Below are 22,553 nucleotides of genomic sequence, written 5' to 3' on the forward strand. Positions count from 1 at the left end.
GAAAACCTGCAGCCAACTGACCTACGCTGATCAACAAGTTATTCTCATCATAAGGAAAGCTCCGGATCAATGACTCTGTAAGCACGTCAGGACCTTCAACGAAGGAGATCTCAGATTTATGGAGACGAAAAGACTTGGAGATGTCAGCCAAAGACAGATGAGAGTAGCTATCCTTGTAATGAAGCTGCAGCCTTTGGATCTCATAATGGGGAGGAGGAGGAGAGAGAACCTCAACAGCAACCTCTCCAGCATCAGACTGTGCAACAATCTCAGGGACCATAGCCATCTCAGTTCCCTCTGTAAAATCAGTTTCCCTAGGAGGAGGAGAAGGCGTAGAATCAGGATGATCCATGCGCGGAGGAAGCTCCGTAGACGATCTAGGCCTCATGTCCTTACGCGTAGGTTTCTTTGGAAGCCTCATAATTCCTAACACCAGCAGGAAGAATAGCCCTCAACAATGACGGACTAAAAATTGCAGAGAAAGTAGAAATGCAGTTGGAGCAAAAACTAAAGTACTTTGGGCATGGGTTTCACCAAACGAACCACTAGAAAAAGTTAGAACCAATCATAAAGCATAACGAAGCGCGATCTCACATCATCACCAAAATCATGAAACCAAAACAATCATGAAGGAAGATCGAGATATGAAGCAATTGAAATAACACCCAGTTCCACAAATGGCAAGGAGAATACATTGAAGGCCATAAACAACACATGCAATGATGCAAGAACATCAAGGATACTCAGAACAAGGCAGTTAAGGAAAAAGCAAGACCAACCCAGTATAAACACACGAAGAACCAAGGAAAAAACAAAGATTTACTAACCTGTGAGTAATAATTAAGCAATGGAAAGGAAAATCTCCATAAAAATTGAATGAAGAATCACAATCGTGGGGAAAGAAAAACTCCTGGGAAGAAGATGGAGAGCGTCAGTTCACACAAAAAGAAAGGAATTTAATGAGATTTCCAGGATTATTCTCTTCTTATAGGCGGCTGCAGAATCCAAAAATTTGGAGGGCCCGAAATTCAAGGGGAAGTTATTGCATGAAAGACATCAGGGGACCACCCAATCGATAGTGCAAAAATGGCGGCGTTACAAAAAAACGTTTTTCTTACAATCCTACCGGATGGTAGAATATGAAAGAAAAGGGGTAAACTGTGAATACCAATATTCCGCAGAGCACGTGTCACGATCTCGGCGGTCGCATACAAGAGGAACCTGAGCAGAAGAAGATACCTTCGTAGATCTACTTTATCTTCCCCCAAGAAGAAACGTCTCGACGGTCAAGATGGATAAAGTAAAGCCTAGCCAAGGGGGAGGCAGCTGGCGAAGGGACATAGTTAGATAACAAATCTAATCAGCATTAAATGCACAAATCTCTTATCTACACACATAATCAAAGCACGTGAATAGAGATGATGTGGCGGGACCCGGTAGGAGAAAGCTAGCGGTGAGCGAAGGTACAATCTGTATTGAGGATGGGAAGTTCCCGAAGGAACGTGGGTCAACTGAGGTGGCAGAGTTCAACTGGAGGAAACAAGCGGTGAACGAAGGTACCATTTGTACGGAAGGTATATCAGGGAACGATGGACTCCAAGACATCAAAGATATACCTGGAGTCAAAGGGGCTATAAATACCAAGCCCACCAACAAATTAAGGCATTCAATTCTTAGGAGAGGAATATCTAGTCTTAAGCTTATACCTCTTTAATGTTTAGAACTTAAGTAGATACAACAACTTGAGTTTTCTCTATCACTTTGGGAATCATTTAAGATCTCTTTTAACCACCTAAACTTAATACAAACAATCACTAATTTCCCCGTGGACGTAGACTAAATAGTCGAACGTAATCTCTCGTGTCAAATGATAGCTTAGCTTTATTTATCTTGCTTATTATTGTTTGTTACTGTTTTGATATTGAGTACCATTTATTTACTTAGCATCATCAGTTCAACAGAGGCATCCATACTACTTAGTATACGATTCTCTGAGCTGTATACATTACGTAGACTATGGGAAAATTAATAGTCAAAAAAATATAATCCGGAAAAGAAATAACACAGACACCAGAAGTTTTGTTAACGAGGAAACCGCAAATGCAGAAAAACCCCGGGACCTAGGCCAGATTGAACACACACTGTATTAAGCCGCTACAGACACTAGCCTACTACCAACTAACTTCGGTCTGGACTATAGTTGATCCCCAATCAATCTCACACTTATCCAAGGTACAATTGCGCTCCTTATATCTCTGATCCCAGCAGGATACTACTCACTTGATTCTCTTAGCTGATCTTACCCACAACTAAGAGTTGCTACGATCCAAAGTCAAAGACTTTAATAAACAAATCTGTATCACACAGAAAAGTCAACGGTAATAGATAAATATGTCTCCCACAAAAATACCTACGATTTTTGTTCCGTCTTTTGATAAATCAAGGTGAACATGAACCAATTGATAACCCGAACTTATATTCCCGAAGAACTGTCTAGAATTATCAGTCACCTCACAATAATATTAATCGACTAGCGAAAAAAGATATTGTGGAATCACAAAAGATAAGACGAAGATGTTTGTGACTTCTTTTGTATCTTGCCTATCGAAGAAATCAATCTCAAGCCAATCTTACGATTGTACTTAGTACGATAGAAACAACAAGATCAGATCACATAACTACAAGAAAGTAGTATCGGCCTGGCTTCACAATCCCAATGAAGTCTTCAAGTCGTTAACCTACAGGGTATCGAGAAGAAACCTAAGGTTAAAGGATAATCGACTCTAGATTATACAACTAGTATCACACATGAGGTATGGATATTAAGTTTCCCAGTTGCTAGAGTTCTCCTTTATTTAGTCTTTCAAATCAGGGTTTGCAATCAATGTTAGCTTAGTAACAAAGCATTCAATATTCACTGTTAGATGAAAACCTGATTAGATTCAAGCTAATATATTTCAAAAGTTAGATCGAAACTTATCTTGTTACACACAAATGAAATGCACGTTTTAGGTTTGTGTAACCGTACCCAAACATGTACATTTATTTGGTTCAATAGTAGTTAACCAAATGGTTAGCCATATGATCACTTTCATATCAACCATATTCTTATTTGCCATAACTAATTCCAATGACTCAAATGAACTAGTTGGAGAGTTGTTCAATTGATTATATCTTATAGAAGTATACAAGACACAATCGAAGCAAAAACGATTTGATTCACTCGGAACGATTAATGAACTTTATAGCCACGGTTTGAAAACTTGCATTCCTTAGTTTATATAATTTTAAGTTCACGAATAATCATTTTTAGAAAATAACCAACTTAAGTACGCATACTGGTACGCGGAATTAAGTACCCGAAATAAGTTTGTTTTCAATTCACAAACTCTAGCAGAAATTCTCGGGATAAGAACTTCCGAAAGTACGCGGACTCTAGTTTCGGTTTTCCTGAGCAGCAAAGTACGCATACTTTGGTTCAAGGAATGAGGCGTTAGAGCACTGCTCGGTCGAACTCGCATATGTTGCTATCTCAAGCATGTATTTTAATGTTAGTGATCAAAACTATAAGTCTTGATTTCTAGTCTACTATAGCTAAGTCTCGGACTAGGATAGAAATTGTAGTTGAGATCAAGAACTCCATGGAGATCATCATACAATACGAAGAACTACTCAAGGAAATGGTGGAACTTCATCGACTAAAAGTTATGTGGAGACTTGAACTTATCTATCACTCAAAAGTCTATCTATTCTATCTCCTATCTTGAGACAAAAGTCGTTTTGCTATATAGACTTAGATTATACACATTTGCTATTTCGAGCCGAGTTTATCTCGTTTATCTATTTCTCGAAATATGTGTTGGTAAGCTTTCTCTTTGGCCAAGTTCATCTTTACCTAGTGACGAAAGTCATGTTATGTTTCAATCACTTTGACGAAAAATGGTTTGTGAATAACAGCTATATAACGTCCTCTAAGAATGTTTCAATGATTGAAATGAGAGTTTAGATTATATAACCAATGTTGGATATAAGCATTTTGTGCAACACATATATGTATAAGTTCTGATTCCTTGAACCAAAGTATTCGTACTTTGTTGATAAGGAAAACCGGAACAAGAGTTGTGAACTCAGTCCACGAACTCAGTCCATTAACTCAGTCCGCGAACCCAGTCCACGAACTGGCGGAGGTTCTCATCCCGAGAATATCTGTTGGAGTATGTGAACTCCTTCCGGGAACTTAAGTCCGCGAACTAGTCCGCGTACTTGAGTTGGTTATATCTAAAGACGGTTATTTGTGAACTTATATATATATATATATATATATATATATATATATATATATATATATTAACTAAGGTATGCAAATTGCAAACCGTGGCTATAAAGTTCATGAATCGATTCGAGTGAATCAAATCGTTTTTTCTTAAATTGTGTCTTGTGTAGTTATATAAGATTTATACAATTAAACAACTCTCTAACTAGTTCATTTGAGTCATTTGAACTAGTTATGGTGAAGAAGAATATGGTTGATATGAAAGTGCTCATATGGCTAACCATTTGGTTAACTACTGTTGAACCAACAAATGTACATGTTTGGGTATGGTTACACAAAACTAAAATCGTGCATTTCATTTGTGTGTAACAAGATAAGTTTTCGATCCAACGGTTGAAAGATATTAGCTTGAATCTAATCAGTTTTTCATCTAACGGTGAATATTGAATGCTTTGTTACTAAGCTAACATTGATTGCAAACCCTTATTTGAAAGACTATATAAGGGAGAACTCTAGCAACTGGGAAACCTAATCCCCACACCTCCTGTGTGATACTAGTTGTATGAGCTAGAGTCGATTATCCTTTAACTTTAGGTTTCTTCTCGAGACCCTGTAGGTTAACGACTTGAAGATTTCATTGGGATTGTGAAGCCATACCGATACTACTTTCTTGTAGTTGTATGATCTGATCTTGCTGATTCTATCGTGTTGAGTGTAATCGTAACGATTGGCTTGAGATTGTTATCTCCGATAGGCAAGATATATAAGTAGTCACAAACAGATTCGTCTCATCGTTTGTGATTCCACAATATCTTCTTTCGCCGCGTCCATTAATATTATTGTGAGGTGATTGATAATACTAGGATGTTCTTCGGGAATACAAGTCCGGGTTATCAATTGGTTCCTGTTCACCTTGATTTATCAAAAGACTGAACAAAAAATTGTAGTTATTTCTGTAGGAGATAGATTTATCTATTATCGTAAACTTTTTTGTATGATACAAATTTGTTTATTAAAGTCTTCAACTTTGGGTCGTAGCAACTCTTAGTTGTGGGTGAGATCATCTAAGGGAATCAAGTTCTTAGTATCCTGTTGGGATCAGAGACGTAAGGAGCGCAACTGTTCCTTGGATCAGTGTGAGATTGATTTGGGTTCAACTAAAGTCCATACCGAAGTTAGTTTGTAGTAGGCTAGTGTCTGTAGCGGCTTAATATAGTGTGTGTTCAATGTGGACTAGGTCCCAGGGTTTTTATGCATTTGCGGTTTCCTCATTAATAAAATTCTGGTGTCAGTGTTATTTGTTTTCCGCATTATATTTTGTTATATAATTGAAATATCACAGGTTGTGCATTTGAATCAATCAATTAGATTATCCAACCTTTGGTTGTTCATTTACATTGATTGATACTTGAACATTGGTCTTTGGTACCGTTCAAGTGATTTCTCTTGTATTCAATTAGACTCGCAGATTTCTATTTGCTTGAGTAAGAATTGAATCGACAAAGAGAGATATAACTCTTTGATATACTTTATTAAGATTGAGTCTAGTTGATTCTCTTGAAAGTATATTGCAGTTAGTCCATACAGATTGCTAATCGAAATATTGGGTGTGGTTGTTGTACCCCCGTTTTTTCATAAGGACTTATACATGTATGAGTTACCACACAATGCTTATATCCAACAATGGTTATATAATCTAAACTCTCATTTCGAGAAATAGATAAGCGAGATAAACTCGGCTCGAAATAGCAACTGTGTATAATCATAGTCTATATAGCAAAAATACTTTTGTCTCAAGATATGAGATAGAGTAGATAGACTTTTGAGTGATAGATAAGTTCAAGTATCCACATACCTTTTAGTCGATGAAGTTCCACCAGTTTCGTAAATAGTTCTTTGTCTTTGTATGATGATCTCCATGGAGTCTTGGGGTCAACTACACTTTCTATCTGATGGCATGTTTCAATGATGTTGTAGTAATAAGTTCGTTGAGACTTGTGAAAGCAAAAGATTTTAGACTTATAAAACTTAAAAATAGAAAACTTATTGCAAAATTGATTTCAAGATATTAAAAGTAACCAAGACACTAGATTCCACTATTACACATGAATGAATGATACCAAATATGTTTCAAAACTCTAACTATAATTTAAGTCCTTTATTTCTTAATTCACACATAATAAAACATATTCTCAAATATTAATTGCATTCCCTAAGAATAGACTATCAATCAATTAAACAAAGGATAATCTATCGAATTGAATCACAAGTAATTAAGAAAATTATGTGAACATTTAGAACTCCGCAAAAGCGGTGATTGAATGAATTATAAATTTTAAATTAGAGAAAATAAATTTTTTACCAATCATTCATGCATAGATAGCTTCATCCATTGCTTTGGTTGCGCGAGAATTAGCTCATCATCATGGAAACACGCTCAAAATTCATTTTTATTGCTCAAAGGGTGTTTACAAAGATGAAATGGGAGAAACAATGATAAAAAAAATGATTTTATTTTCTCTCCCAAAAACTCTCTCCAAATGTGCTCTTTAGCTCTCTATTTATACACACAAATACACATCACTCAAATATATTCTTCCATAACTCCAAAATCTTCTTCTTTTTAATTAAAAATATATTCAGAATTTTTCCTTCTCTTTATTCTATATATTTCTTTACTAAACTCATATCTTCTTTAATTCGCAGAATAAAATCCAAGATAAAATCTTCTAAGGATATCTTTCTTGTTTAATACAAGATAACTTCCTTTTTATTCAAAACTTCATGTTTGTAAGGCAAGAGGATATTCTTGTCTTAAAGATAATAAACCTTTTACCGTTGAAACCAAATTTCCCGCCAATTTTTTTCTTTTCAACAAGGAAGAAGATGGAGCCCCCTTAACCAGTAACGGGGTGCGATTAGCAGTTGGTTCCCTGGGGTGCCCCTTATCAGTTAAGTGCCCCTTATTGATTGTAGTATTAATTTTGCGGTAAATAAGAATTCGTTTCTCGGACTTGAAAATATTTTTAAAACAAAAAATATATACAAAATTTTTCACAGGATCAAGAGATACTAGGACTCAGGATTCCACCAATTCTTATACTCATGCGAATCAACTATTAATTCTAGACAATTATAGCTTATAATGATAACAAATATCGACTCTTTTCTTTGCGAAAAATAGATTTGTAAAGTATTAGATGTAAATCATAAGCATGATGCATCAAAAGTTCCTAGACTAAGCATACATCATCATATAAAATCACAAATAATCAAGAAAAATCATAAATCAACTCATCATAGTGCAAATAGTCATAAAAGAATTAAATAGAATTACTCATGCATAAAGAATGGTTTCCTCCATCATCCCAGTAATGGGTTTTAGCTATTCATAATAATCATGATCTAAAAATATATATTTGATGCTCAAAATATGATTAAAAGAGTCAAAAGTTATAAAACAATGATTCTAAGACTCGCAGAAGGCGTCCAGAAAGAAACGATAGAACTAAACTGTTGTAAACGAACGATAGAACCTGAGCGCTGTAAACAACGACACTTCCTTTCCGCTGCTGGAACTGTTGAAGAACGATTGTCTTTAAGTGTCTATTCTTCGTGTTCTTGAAGCTTTTTAATGGCACCAGCAGCAGCAGGTGAACCTTGCTGCTGGTTCCATTTTCTCGCTCCTCCTAGCTCTGGATCGACCCCAAACTCTTGATAACACCTCTATGACTCCTACAGATGCTTATTTATACGTAATAGCTCACCGAATCTTCACGGAATATTCTCTTTAATCTTCACTGCATGGTTTCGATATTATCCCCTCATAACTGCTGATCCCTTAAAATATCTTCGTACGCGTCTAATTTTGTTACCAAAAGTTCCCAAGATATACTGGAATCAAATAACAGAAGATATCTTCCCTTAATCCTCAAATATTCTCCATAAATTCCTCCACAGCAGACCCGTGAAAACATCTCCCCTGTTTGGACTTTGATCTTCTCTCCCGGTCATTCCATCCCAACTTGATCGCTAAAATCACTTGCATTCGGCCTGTTTAGCCTTAACAGGCTTAGCCCAATAATTTCCAGCGATTGAATCTCGCTCAAAGCTGCCCAGAAATCAAATCAAAATCCTGCAGACGTGCATGGAAAATTCCCGCCAAAATTCTATTTTGAACTCGTGAAGAAAAGGGGTGCCCCTAATCCAAAAGTTGGGCGCCATTAGCAGCTAGGGTGTCCAGGGGTGCCCTTATCCAAATGATGGGTGCCAAAATCAATTTCTCTTGGGTGCCTTTTGTAATTTTTCTGGGACATTTTTCGCACTTTTTCGAGGTTCCTCCGGGGTATTTCTGGCGTACTTCCGGTGCACTTCCGGGGTACTTCGTCAACGGAGCTCCAAACGCCGCATTTTTAACCAATTTCGCCGCAAAAGATTATTTTTCCAAAAACACCTATAAATAAATAAAACACCATAATAAGTACAAAAATGGGCACTAACAGTATATACAAATGAGATATATTAGACACATAAATGCGTCTATCAAATACCCCCAAACTTATTATTTGCTAGTCCCGAGCAAATCAAAACTACAAAATAAAATCCTAACTCACTTTCGCAGGCATCATCGATTGCATTTAGCATATGCAATAAGCCTTTAAACCCCTAGGTGGACCTAGTGGCCGAGTTATAGTCTCGGGAGGGCTTACCAGAGATATACCCACAAAATCATTACTCCAGTCCCTAACTATCTACGCAAAATCTTGGAAAGCACTAAAGAACCTCCTTGGTTGGCATACTTATTAATTACAGGAGGAAGTACCCTGATGCGAAATTCCAATTGTTGTATACGAGTTTGCACCCAAGTATACTAAAATTCATATAAGTGACAGAGCTCTACTAAGATAGTTTCACGATGGACATCATACTCGGAGTCAGACTAATCATATGGATAGATTAAGAGATGGATATAGAAAAAATATAGATGGTTTTGATGTTAACTAGGTGAACGATGTTTCTCATATCTGTCTGAAGGCCACTGCCAAAATAAACCTATCCTAAATGACTGAGATAGTCTGACTAATATCAAATCACTGGCATATACAAGGGAACCAGTGTTCGATAATCCTAACTCTAGGTCAACACAACTGGCATATACAAGGGTTCCAGCGGTCGACTTTATTGAATTTTATTCTGTTTGGTCAAATGGTCTGGTCTAAAACTTTTTTTTTTTAATAATATTTTTTTATTTTTTCGTTTTTGTTTTCAATACTCAGTCACTCTATTTTACCCTAGCAGTGGTAACAACTTGAATCGTGAGCCCCACCTAATCACCTAGGGAAACATAGTTTAAAAATAAAAATAGAAACAGAAATGAAAAGGACTCAACGAGATATGGCGAAACTATCATGTTATTTCTAACATATGAGCTCTGTGCTTTTATGAATAGACTCTTTAGATGTTTCCATCTAGTCAGATTGGTTCCTCAACTCCTAAAACCAAGATGCTTCCATCCACTTAGATTAGTTAGTGCAAACCTTAATACGCATAAATTTCTAGGCTCTGGAGTTTAATAATTGCAACTAAAAAGTTTCTCCCATACCCCCAAACTTAAATCTAACATTGTCCTCAATGTTCTAAAGATGAAATTAAAAGCATGAACAAGGAGAAATTGTTACCAATGAAGCAAAAGAGATAAGGAAAGATATTACCGTGTCGCATGAATATTGGGTTACCTCCCAATAAGTGCTAAGTTTAAAGTCTTCAACCATACTAAGCAGGGATTAGTCACCACGTAGAATCATATAGTAATAGTCGAAATAACTGTAGGTCTTCAAAACTAAATAGAGCTAACCAAAGGAAACTGGAATGAACCAAGAAAGTGAACAAGACTAGCATGCCCTTACTTAGTTTCCTGATTAAGAAATTTATATCTAATTGTGGTTCAGGCTCTATGAAAGGGTCTAAATAGAAAATTTTCATTGGCTGGAAAAACTCAAATATGATCTTAGAAGCGCACAATAATAACCTAAATAACTGAGGATCCTCTAAGTCAATAAGATTTGACTTACATAATTGACCAAAATGAGAGTAGTGGTCATTCTTAAGCAAATGTGTCGATTCTAATTTCCTAAAACATTTAGGTGTAGTCTCACAACCTAATATTTGACACATTTGGAATATAAACATTCCGACAGTTGGAAGAAAACTATTTGGTGGGAAAACAAAGTCAATCTGGGGATCATAGCCTGGGAAAACCACATCAACCAGAGGATGGGTTTCTAACGACTGAACTTCTTCCTGGACATCATTAGGTTCGGGAAAACGAGTATGAAGGTAATCTTGTAAAATTGTCGAGGCAGAGATATCAAGTCCTAAGTGAAGGGACTTTCTTAGAGTTAAAGGTAAGGCACTAGGAAGGTGATAATCACCCCCAAACTTAGAGTTTTCAGTGTCTCTAGATAGACTAGTTACAATCTCCCTGATTTCTGGATTATTAGATTCTTGAAAATGGTCAATTGATTCTTATAATTTATTATCAGGTAGTGCATCTTTACTCATCTCTACGGGTATATCTTCTTCATCTAATATTATTGTTTCTAAGTCGCTAGACTCAAAAACATCATTTTCGGAATAAACCCGTTCCTCTAAACCACTATCGGCTTCGTAATCAAAAGGAAAAACTACATCATCTAAAACGCTGGGATCCCTAATCAAATCCTCGTCCTTTTGAATAGGTGAATAATCATAAAAATTATTTGGATTTGAACTAGAAATAATATAATCATTATAAAGCTCAATTGGATTACTAGATTCCTGATCACTATGCCTACATATTTCAGATTCTTCATTACTACTATCCTCATCATCACAATAGTACAAAGATGATTGAACCTTATCTAAATAAGTAGTGTCTTTTATTCTAGCCTCGTCCTCTAAATTAGACAAATATTCACTATTGATATCAAGGGTAGAATTAGAAACCCTATTTTGGAAATTTAGATTATTTCGAGCAGCATTAGCCAACTGTTCATTTTCTGCCTCTAGACGTGCCTGAATTTCACTGAGAATAACACTTATACGTTCACCACTCTCGTTTATCATCTCAGAATATCGTGTACACTCTTCTTTTGGACTGTTCATTGCAACTAAACGTTTATACGTCCTTTCAATCCGTTGTTGGGTCTCTTCTAGAGATGGAAAAGGTTCAGAAATATCATAATCAGGACTAGTTTCCAAAAACGAGTAACCAGTACTACAGTGTTCCTGATTTTCTTGCTCGTAAGACCAATTCGCGTGTGTATATTAATTGGTCTCACCATGGTATGAACCATAACCTTGAAAAGGTTGGCGTTCCCAACTACTATTCCCACCATGGTCATAAAAATGATGATGTCCATATTCAAATTCAGATCGATACTCATTGTATTGGCTTCTGTCATACCAGTTCGACATTCTTAATTACAAGGAAATTCTATACAATCACAAACAAGGATGACTCGACCAAATCAAACCTACTGATTTCTATAAAAAAAAAAGCATGATGACTCCACTTAGATTGTTTCTATACCAGCTTCTAATCCTTCGAAAGGGAATTCGTTACAATTTAAGCAAACCCCTCTGGAATCAATCTGATCTAATGTAAGTTGAATCGAGGCGAGGGAAGCTCAGTGGAGCTTTGATACCCAAAGCCTCACCGGTATTACAAGGTGGCGCAGTCACGCATTCAACTTACAGAAACCATCAAGAACTTTGAAGTATGCTTAAAAGAGTAACCAATATTTTTCGAAAGATTTTCCTACCAAGCTCGTTACCCTATCGGTCTCGTTCTAATCAAATTTTAAGCTTGGGTTCGCGTTAGGTTTGGTTTACCTAAGGCGGGCAAGAAGGGAAATCCGAACCCTTATCTTATATGGCCAATTCTTGCCTTTTACTAGGAAATTAAAGCAGCCGGTTCAGTCCTCAACATATAATCACCTTAAGGCAGACAGTAAACCCGCTGACAAGAGATTCGCGGGTGTTTAGAAGTTTACCTCCCGTACCAGACGGGCGAAGAACCGCTGTAGTCGACTCGTGCCACGACTCCTATGTCGTGTACGAACCAGAGGGGCCGAGACGATATTGTAATCGTCGTCCTTCCCTGCACACAGTTTATATTTAAGGGTACCCTTCCGTAGGGTATAAAAAAATAATGTCCCAAAATTTAAAGTCCAATGTCCATAAAAAAATAAAGTGCAAAAGAAAAATAAAATCTAAAAAAAATAAATACAAATATCTCTCTTTTTTTCTCTCTTTTTTTATCAAAATAAAAAATAAAAAAAATCTTCTTCTTTCGCCCATTTCGCTTTGCCTTTTACTCCAGTCTTTAAGTATTCACCAAAAACTTTGGAAATTTTTTCTTTCGCTCCAACTTCCAAAATCTGAAAGATAAAGACAAAAAACCCAGAAACGTAAAGAAGAACAAAAATAATTAAAAAAAATAAAAATAAATCTATAAACAAGTCCGCGTCGGCGGCGCCATTTTGATTGTAGTATTAATTTTGCGGTAAATAAGAATTCGTTTCTCGGACTTGAAAAGATTTTTAAAACAAAAAATATATACAAAATTTGTCACAGGATCAAGAGATACTAGGACTCAGGATTCCACCAATTCTTATACTCATGCGAATCAACTATTAATTCTAGACGATTATAGCTTATAATGATAACAAATATCGACTCTTTTCTTTGCGAAAAATAGATTTTGTAAAGTATTAGATGTAAATCATAAGCATGATGCATCAAGAGTTCCTATACTAAGCATACATCATCAGATAAAATCACAAATAATCAAGAAAAATCATAAATCAATTCATAATAGTGCAAATAGTCATAAAAGAATTAAATAGAATTACTCATGCATAAAGAATGGTTTCCTCCATCATCCCAGTAATGGGGTTTAGCTATTCATAATAATCATGTTCTAAAAATATATATTTGATGCTCAAAATATGATTAAAAGAGTCAAAAGTGATAAAACAATGATTTTAAGACTCACAGAAGGCGTCCAGAAAGAAACGATAGAACTAAACTCTTGTAAACGAACGATAGAACCTCAGCGCTGTAAACAACGACACTTCCTTTCCGCTGCTGGAACTGTTGAAGAACGACTGTCTTTAAGTGTCTGTTCTTCGTGTTCTTGAAGCTTTTTAATGGCAGCAGCAGCAGCAGCAGGTGAACCTTGCTGCTGGTTCCATTTTCTCGCTCCTCCTAGATCTGGATCGACCCCAAACTCTTGATAACACCTCTATGACTCCTAAAGATGCTTATTTATACGTAATAGCTCACCGAATCTTCACGGAATATTCTCTTTAATCTCCACTGCATGGTTTCGATATTATTCCCTCATAACTGCTGATCCCTTCAAATCTCTTCGTACGCGTCTAATTTTGTTACCAAAAGTTCCCAAGATATACTGGAATCAAATAACAGAAGATATCTTCCCTTAATCCTCAAATATTCTCCATAAATTCCTCCACAGCAGACCCGTGAAAACAGCTCCCCTGTTTGGACTTTGATCTTCTCTCCCGGTCATTCCAGCCCAACTTGATCGCTGAAATCACTTGCATTCGGCCTGTTTAGCCTTAACAGGCTTAGCCCAATAATTTCCAGCGATTGAATCTCGCTCAAAGCTGCCCAGAAATCAAATCAAAATCATGCAGACGTGCATGGAAAATTCCCGCCAAAATTCTATTTTGAACTCGTGAAGAAAAGGGGTGCCCCTAATCCAAAAGTTGGGCGCCATTAGCAGCTAGGGTGTTCAGGGGTGCCCTTATCCAAATGATGGGTGCCAAAATCAATTTCTCTTGGGTGCCTTTTGTAATTTTTCTAGGACATTTTTCGCACTTTTTCGAGGTTCCTCCGGGGTATTTCTGGGGTACTTCCGATGCACTTCCAGGGTACTTCGTCAACAGAGCTCCAAACGCCGCATTTTTAACCAATTTCGCCGCAAAAGATTATTTTTCCAAAAACACCTATAAATAAATAAAACACCATAATAAGTACAAAAATGGGCACTAACAGTATATACAAATGAGATATATTAGACACATAAATGCGTCTATCACTTATCCATACTGAGAGTCCGAATAACATGTGTCCTCCGGGTGCCTATACCAACTTTTCGAGCCGAATTTTCCAAAAATACCTACAAACACATAAAACACCATAATAAGTAGAAAATCGAGTACCAACAATACTGAAAATTGAGGACAATTTGGTCGAAAAAATGTGTCTATAAAATACCCCCAAACTTATTATTTGCTAGTCCTCGAGCAAATCTAATCTGGAAAAATAAAAATGACTACACTTAGCACGTGCAACAAGCCGTTAAACCGCTAGGTGGCCCTAGCGGCGGAGTGTTGTCTCCGGAGGGTTTACCAGAGGTGTACCCACAAAACCTTTACTCCAGACTCTAGCTATCTACGCAGAACCTTGGAAGGTACTAAAGAATCTCCTTGGTTGGCATACAATCATTGACTATAGGAGGAAGTACCCTATGCGAAATTCCAATTGTTGTACACGAGTTTGCACTCAGCATACTAAAATTCATATATAAGTGACAGAGCTCTACTCAGATAGTTTCTAGACATCATAACCGAAGTCAACCAATCACATGGAAAGATTAAGAAGATGGATAAAGAGAAAAATAGATGGTTCAAAGTGAACGATGTTTCCCATATCTGTCTGAATGCCTCTGCCAAGATGAACCTATCCTAATGGATTGAGATACCGATCTTAATATCAACACAACTGGCATATACAAGGGGACCAGTGGTCGATAAACCTAACTCTAGGTCAACACAACTGGCATATACAAGGGCACCAGTGGTCGACTTTATTGATTTATTCCGGTTGGTCTGATGGTCTGGTCTCAAATTTTTTTTTTGGTATCTCAATCACCCTATTTCACCCTAGCAATGGTAACAACTTGAGTCGTGTGCCCCACCAAATCACTTAAAAATAAAAACAAAGGGATTAGGATTCAACGAGTTATGGCGAAACTACCATGTTTTTTTTTTAATTCTAACACCTGAGCTCTGTGCTTTTATGAATAGACTCTTTAGATGTTTCCATCTAATCAGATTGGTTCCTCAACTCCTACAACCAAGATGTTCCCATCCACTTAGATTGGTTAGTGCCAACCTTAATAAGCATAAATTTCTAGGCTCTGGAGTTTATTTATTGCAACTAAAAGCTAACAAAAAGTTTCTTCCCCACCCCCAAACTTAAATCTAACATTGTCCTCAATTTCTAATGAAAGAGCAATACCAAAAAGTAAGGTAACATGAGGAATCAGTAAAGAGAGAAGTCGGAAAGATAGTACCTGGGTGAAGAGAGAAATCAAAAACTAATATACAACATACAATCGCCTCGATGGTCAATCAAGGGTAAACAGGGTCCTCCAGAGGGACCTCCTCAACATCACCTGTAGGAAAGGGCTCTAAAAAGGGTTTCAATCTCTGACCGTTAACCTTCGAAGAACTACTACCATCGGTGTCTCGATCTCAACAGCTCCATGAGGAAAGACAGTGCGAACAATAAAAGGACCCGTCCACCGAGAACGTAACTTCCCAGGGAAAAGATGCAAGCGGGTATCATACAGAAGAACTTTTTGACCTGGAGAAAATGACTTTCTTAAAATATTTTATCATGCACAAGTTTCATTTTGTTCTTATACTCCTTCGCACTATCGTAAGCATCTATACGAATCTCTTCCAACTCATTGAGCTGGAGTTTCCTATGGGCTCCTGCCTTGTCAAGTGAAAAATTTAGCTGCTTAACACCCAATAAGCTCTATGTTCTAACTCAACAGGTAAATGACATGCCTTTCCATACACAAGCCGATAAGGCGACATTCCAATGGGGGTCTTAAACGCAGTACGGTAAGCCCATAAGGCATCAGTAAGCCTAGACGACCAGTCTTTCCGATTAGGATTAACTGTTTTCTCTAATATACGCTTTATCTCCCTATTGGAAACCTCTACCTGACCACTAGTCTGTGGATGATATGGGGTAGCTACCTTATGTGTAATACCATATTTCTTCATCAAAAGCCTAAAAGGTCCATTACAAAAGTGCGACCCTCCATCACTAATTATAGCTCGCGGTGTACCAAAACGTGTAAGTATATTATTTTTCAAGAACTCAATCACAACCCTATGGTCATTGGTTTTACACGCAACCGCCTCAATCCACTTAGAGACATAGTCTACAGCGACAAGGATGTAAGGTTACCAAAAGAATTAGGAAACGGACCCATAAAGTCAATACCCCACACATCAAAGACCTCAACAACTAAAATAGGGTTCAAGGGCATCATGTTCCTACGGGAAATGGTTCCTAATTTCTGGCAACTCACAAGTAACACAGTAATGGGAGTCTTTAAACAACGAAGGCCAATAGAATCCACACTGCAATATTTAGCAGCAGTCTTCTTAGCACTAAAGTGACCCCCACAAGCATGATCATGACAAAAGGAAATAATACTGGACTGGTCACTCTCAGGTATACATCTCCTAATAATCTGGTCTGGACAATACTTAAACAAATAAGGATCATCCCAAAAGAAGTGCTTCACCTCGGCTAAAAACCTAGAACGATCTTGTTTACCCCAATGTTGGGGCATTCGACCAGTAACAAGATAATTCACTATATTCGCATACCAAGGTGCTTGGGTAACAAAGAACAGTTGTTCATCAGGAAAACTATCCCTAACAGGAGGAGAATCATTAAGGGTATCCACAACAAGCCTAGACAAGTGGTCTGCTACTACATTTTCTGCACCTTTTTTATCTCTAATGTCTAAGGAAAATTCCTGCAACAATAGGATCCATCTAATCAATCTAGGTTTAGTATCCTTCTTGGAAAGAAGATACTTCAAAGCAGCATGATCAGTAAAGATTATGACCTTAGAACCTAAGAGGTAGGATCTAAACTTGTCTAAGGCAAACACAATAGCTAATAGTTCCTTCTCCGTAGTGGTATAGTTCAACTGGGCATCATTCAGAGTTTTGCTAGCATAGTAAATCACATGAAGTAACTTATTTTCTCGCTGACCTAGCACAACACCAATAGCATAATCTGAAGCATCACACATGATCTCAAAGGGTAGGTTCCAGTTGGGTGCCTGGACTATGGGGGGTAGTGAGTAAATTCTTAAGCTTCTCAAAAGCCTCTAAACAAGCATCATCAAAGACAAACTTAACGTCTTTTGCAAGCAAATTGCAAAGAGGTCTAGAAATAAGCTAAAATCCTTAATGAATCGACGATAAAAACCTGCATGCCCTAAGAATGACCTATCTCTTACGGTTTTTGGGACCTGTAAAGTTTTAATGAGGTCAACTTTGGCTCTATCTACCTCTATACCCTTCGAAGATACGATATGCCCTAGAACAATTCCTGAACGAACCATGAAGTGACATTTCTCCCAATTAAGCACTAAATTCTTTTCCTTACACCTAGTCAAAACTAATGACAAATGATGCAAGCACTCATCGAAAGACGAACCAAACACTGAAAAATCATCCATAAAGACCTCTAAGAACCGTTCTACCATGTCAAAAATATGCTCAACATACAACGCTGAAAGGTCGCAGGGGCATTACATAGCCCGAAAGGCATGCGTCTATACGCAAAGGTACCAAAGGGACAGGTAAAAGTGGTTTTCTCTTGGTCTTCTGGGGCTAACCTGATTATAACCGCAGTATCCATCTAAAAAGCAATAATGGCTACGTCCAGCTAATCTCTCTAGCATTTGGTCGATGAAGGGAAGGGGAAAGTGGTCCTTCCTAGTGACCTTGTTCAATTTCCTATAGTCAATACAGACACGCCAACCCGTGGTCACCCGGGTTGGGATTAACTCATTGTTATCATTCTGGACTACAGTAATACCGGATTTCTTGGGAACAACCTGAACGGGGCTGACCCACTTACTGTCTGAAATGGGGTAGATAATGCCTGCATCTAACAGCTTAAGAACCTCGGTTCGAACTACTTCTTTCATATTAGGGTTCAGTCGACGTTGCATCTCCCTAGAAGGTTTGGTGTCACTCTCTAAATAGATATGATGCATACAATCAGTAGGACTTATACCCTTAATGTCTGCTATGGTCCACCCTAAAGCTTCCTTGTTATTCTGAAGGAGTCACTAGCCTACTTTCCTGATCACTATCCAAGTCGGATGCTATAATCACAGGTAAAGTTTCAGATGGGCCTAAAAACACATACTTCAGGGAATCTGGTAATGGTTTAAGGTCCAACTTAGGAGGCTTTTCTAACGAAGGAACTAGGGTAGACTCAGAAACGGGTAGAGGTTCGAACTTAGGTTTCCAGCCATTACTAGTGTCTATCAAAGGGGTTGAATCTAACAAAGCATTCACCTCATTAATCACATCATCATCAAAATCAATCCCAAAGTGGGCTAGGCATTTCTCTAATGGATCTTCTAACAAAGTGTTTGGTAATGACTCCTCGACTAATGTTCCTATCATGTTCACCTCTTCTATGCTCGAGTCATCTAGTTCAGAGGGTAGCTTACTAATATTAAAAATGTTCAGCTCAATAGTCATATTACCAAAAGACAAATTCATAATACCATTTCGACAGTTAATGATCGCATTGGATGTAGCTAAAAACGGGCGACCTAAAATCACTGGTATTTGGTTCTCTGGGTCAGGGACAGGTTGGGTATCTAGGATAACAAAATCCACTGGATAAATAAACTTGTCGACCTCAATAAGAACGTCCTCGATCACACCACGAGGAATTTTAACGGACCTATCAGCTAACTGAAGTGTCATCTGGGTAGGTTTCATCTCACCAAGTCCTAGCTTAAGGTACACATGGTATGGCAGTAAGTTCACACTGGCTCCTAAGTCAAGCAAAGCTTTCTCGACACGGTATTTACCTATTGTGCAAGAAATAGTAGGGGACCCTGGGTCTTTATACTTAGGAGTAGTGGTATTCTGAATAATAGAACTCACATGACTAGCTAGGAAGGCTTTCTTCTGGACACTAAGTTTTCGCTTTCGCGTACACATATCCTTAAGAAACTTGGCATAAGCGGGAATCTGCTTAATCGCATCTAACAATGGGAGGTTGATAGTAACCTGCTTAAAAACCTCCAATATATCATTAAAGTTGGACTCCCTCTTAGTTGGAACTAGCAGCTGGGGGAACGGGGCTCTGGGAACAAAGCCGGGCTCAGCAGGACCCTCATTGGTCTCTTTGGAGACTCTATCAGTCTCCTCATTTTCTGGCTCAGAAGGGTGAACTACATGTTCACTATCAGGCATGGCAACCTTATTGTCAACTTTCTTTCCACTCCTAAGGGTTGTTATAGAATTCACATGATTGTACGATTTCTCTCCTTTAGGGTTAGGATCAGTTTGACTAGGGAACCTTCCATCTTCTCTTTCACTAAGAAACTTAGCTATTTGGCCGACTTGAAGTTCTAAGTTAGCAAGAGACTGGGAATTATTCTTAAAATTCTGCCTGGTTTCTTCTTGAAAACCACAGTGGTTCTTTGATAACATCTCATGGTTCTTTGCTAACATAGTAAGGGTTTCTTCTAAGGTGGAGATCTTTTTCTCATTCTGAAACTGGGGTTGACCTGAAGAGTTCTTAGCATAACCAAAACCTGGGGAGGCTGAGAATTACTAGACTGTCCTTGATTCTGACCCTTAGACCAAGAAAAATTAGGATGGTTTCTCCAACCAGGGTTGTAAGTCTCTGAGTATGGGTCAAACTTCTGACGGTTCTCAAACCTAGCATTGTTATACACATGGGCTTCTTTCACTAACCTGACCTTCCCAAAACGAGTTATTGGGTTCTACTCCACAACTAGACACTTGAGAGGCTCTAAACCTATCATCAGGTTCAACAAGAGACCTATGTTTAGGATGATTCAATTCCAAAGCTTCTAACCTTCTAGACAAAGCAGCAAACTTAGCATCAGACCCGAAGCTTGTATCTACCACATTGGTGCTACTTCTATTGACCAAGAGTCTTTTGGGGGGTTCAACACAAGACTCCCACTGTTGGGATTTTTCAGCGACACTCCTAAGAAGAGTAAAAGCATCATCAACACTTTTACTAGTGAACTCACCAGCGCACATAGACTCAACCATGGCTTTGGTTGAATAGTCTAAACCATCATAAATAATCTCTACGAGTTTCATCTATCAAATCCATGGTGAGGACACTGGGATAGGAGATCATTGAATCTCTCTAAGAACCTATAAAGAGACTCCCTCTTGTTGCACACTAGCACTAATTTTCTGCCTAACAGACGCAGTTTTATGCTTAGGGTAGAATTTCATATAGAAAGCACAATAAGTTCCTGCCATGTTTCAATGGATTCAGATGGTAGGTTGTTCAGCCAGGTCTTGGCTTTATCTCTCAAGGAAAAGGGAAACATCTTAAGTTTCAAGACTTCATCAGTAAGGTCTTTTATTCTAATTGTCCCACAAATTTCCTCAAAGTCCCTAATATGAAAATAAGGGTTCTCATCTTTCCCTAAGAATATAGGGATCATCTGAAGAATACTAGGTTTTATCTCGAAATTAGCCGTAGTGGCTGGCAATTTAATGCACGAAGCTCGGGTGGACCTAGTTGGGAACATGTAATCTTTCAAAGTTGCCATCGCTGGCAACTGAAGTACTAGGGGTATTTTCCTCACGAAGAGACAGATTCTCAAAACTGAAGTTTCCAAAAACAGGGCTCTCAAAAGAAGAGTCTTCGAGCTCCCCGCCTTCACAAGAAGAACTACTAGGTTTATCACTAATCAAACGACCTAGAGTGTTTCTTTTCCAAGCCCGCTCTTTAATAACCTTGGGCATACACTAGAAAAACAAAAGAAAAGAAAGAAATCCTAAAAGGAAGGGAAGTTCTATGCAAACACAAACAAGGCTGACTCCACCACAAACCTACTGATTTCTAGCAAACAAAAAGCATGATGGCTCCACTTAGATTGTTTCTAGACCAGCTTCTAATCCTTCGAAAGGGAATTCGTTACAATTTAAGCAAACCCCTCTGGAATCAATCCGAGTTTAAGTAAGTTGAATCGAGACGAGGGAAGCTCAATGGAGCTTTGATACCCAAGGCCTCACCGGCGTTACAAGGCGGCGTATTCAACTCACAGAAACCATCATGAACTTTGAAGCATGCTTAAAAGAGTAACCAATATTTTTCGAATGACTTTCCTATTAAGCTCGTTACCCTATAGGTCTCGTTCTAGTCAAATTTTAGGCTTAGGTTCGCGTTTGGTTTCATTTTCCTAAGGAGAGCAAGAAGGGAACGGTGATGAAATCTGAACCCTTATCTTGTATGGCCAGTCCTTGCCTTTTACTAGGAAATTAAAGCAGCCGTTTTCAAATCCTCAGCATATATGCAAACGAAGGAATACGGTAACTCGCTGATAGGGGGATTCGCGAGTGTTTCGACAAACTTACCTCCCGTACCAGACGGGGGATGAACCGCTGAAGTCGACTCGGGCCACGACTCCTATGTCATGTACGAACCCGAGGGGCCGAGGCGATATCGTAATCGCCGTCCTTCTCTGCAAACAATTGATATTTAAACTACCCTTCCGTAGGGTTTAAAAAAATAAATTCCCAAAGTCCACAGTCCAAAGTCCAAAAATAAAGTGCAAAAGAAAAAGATAATTTAAAAGAAAAATCTAAAACTTTTTGTCTCTCTCTCTTTCTCTTTTTTTTTTTAATTAATTTTTATTCTCCTTTCTTTCGCTCTTTTCGCTTTGCCTTTACTCCAAATCTTTAAGTATTCACCAAAAGCTTTGGCCAATTTTTCTTTCGCTCCAAGTTCCAAAATCTGTAAGGAAAAGACAAAAACCCAAAAACGTAAAGAAGAACAAATATTGCTCAATTCGACGAATTTGATAATTTTGGCGTGTAACTAAGCAAGTGTTGCTCAATCCAAAAAACTACTGATGAATTACTGAACATTGATGGTTGGATCAATATTCGAGCAACTGAGCAAGTATTGCTCAATTCAACGAATTATTTACTGGTGCCATGACCCAACAAAATATTAATCAAAAATATTGGTGAATTACCGAATATTATTAATTTGGATGTTGATTGCTGAATCAACATTATTTTGTGTTTGAACTTGCTCAGAATGGTGATTCGTGGAGAGTTTGTTCGAAACCCTAATTTTTATCAATCCTTCATCAATTGGTGAATTGCTGAAAATTGGTCATGAGTGAGGAGGGACCGAC

The sequence above is a fragment of the Papaver somniferum genome, chromosome 8 (assembly GCF_003573695.1).
Source record: "Papaver somniferum cultivar HN1 chromosome 8, ASM357369v1, whole genome shotgun sequence".
In the NCBI taxonomy this organism is placed as follows: domain Eukaryota; kingdom Viridiplantae; phylum Streptophyta; class Magnoliopsida; order Ranunculales; family Papaveraceae; genus Papaver; species Papaver somniferum.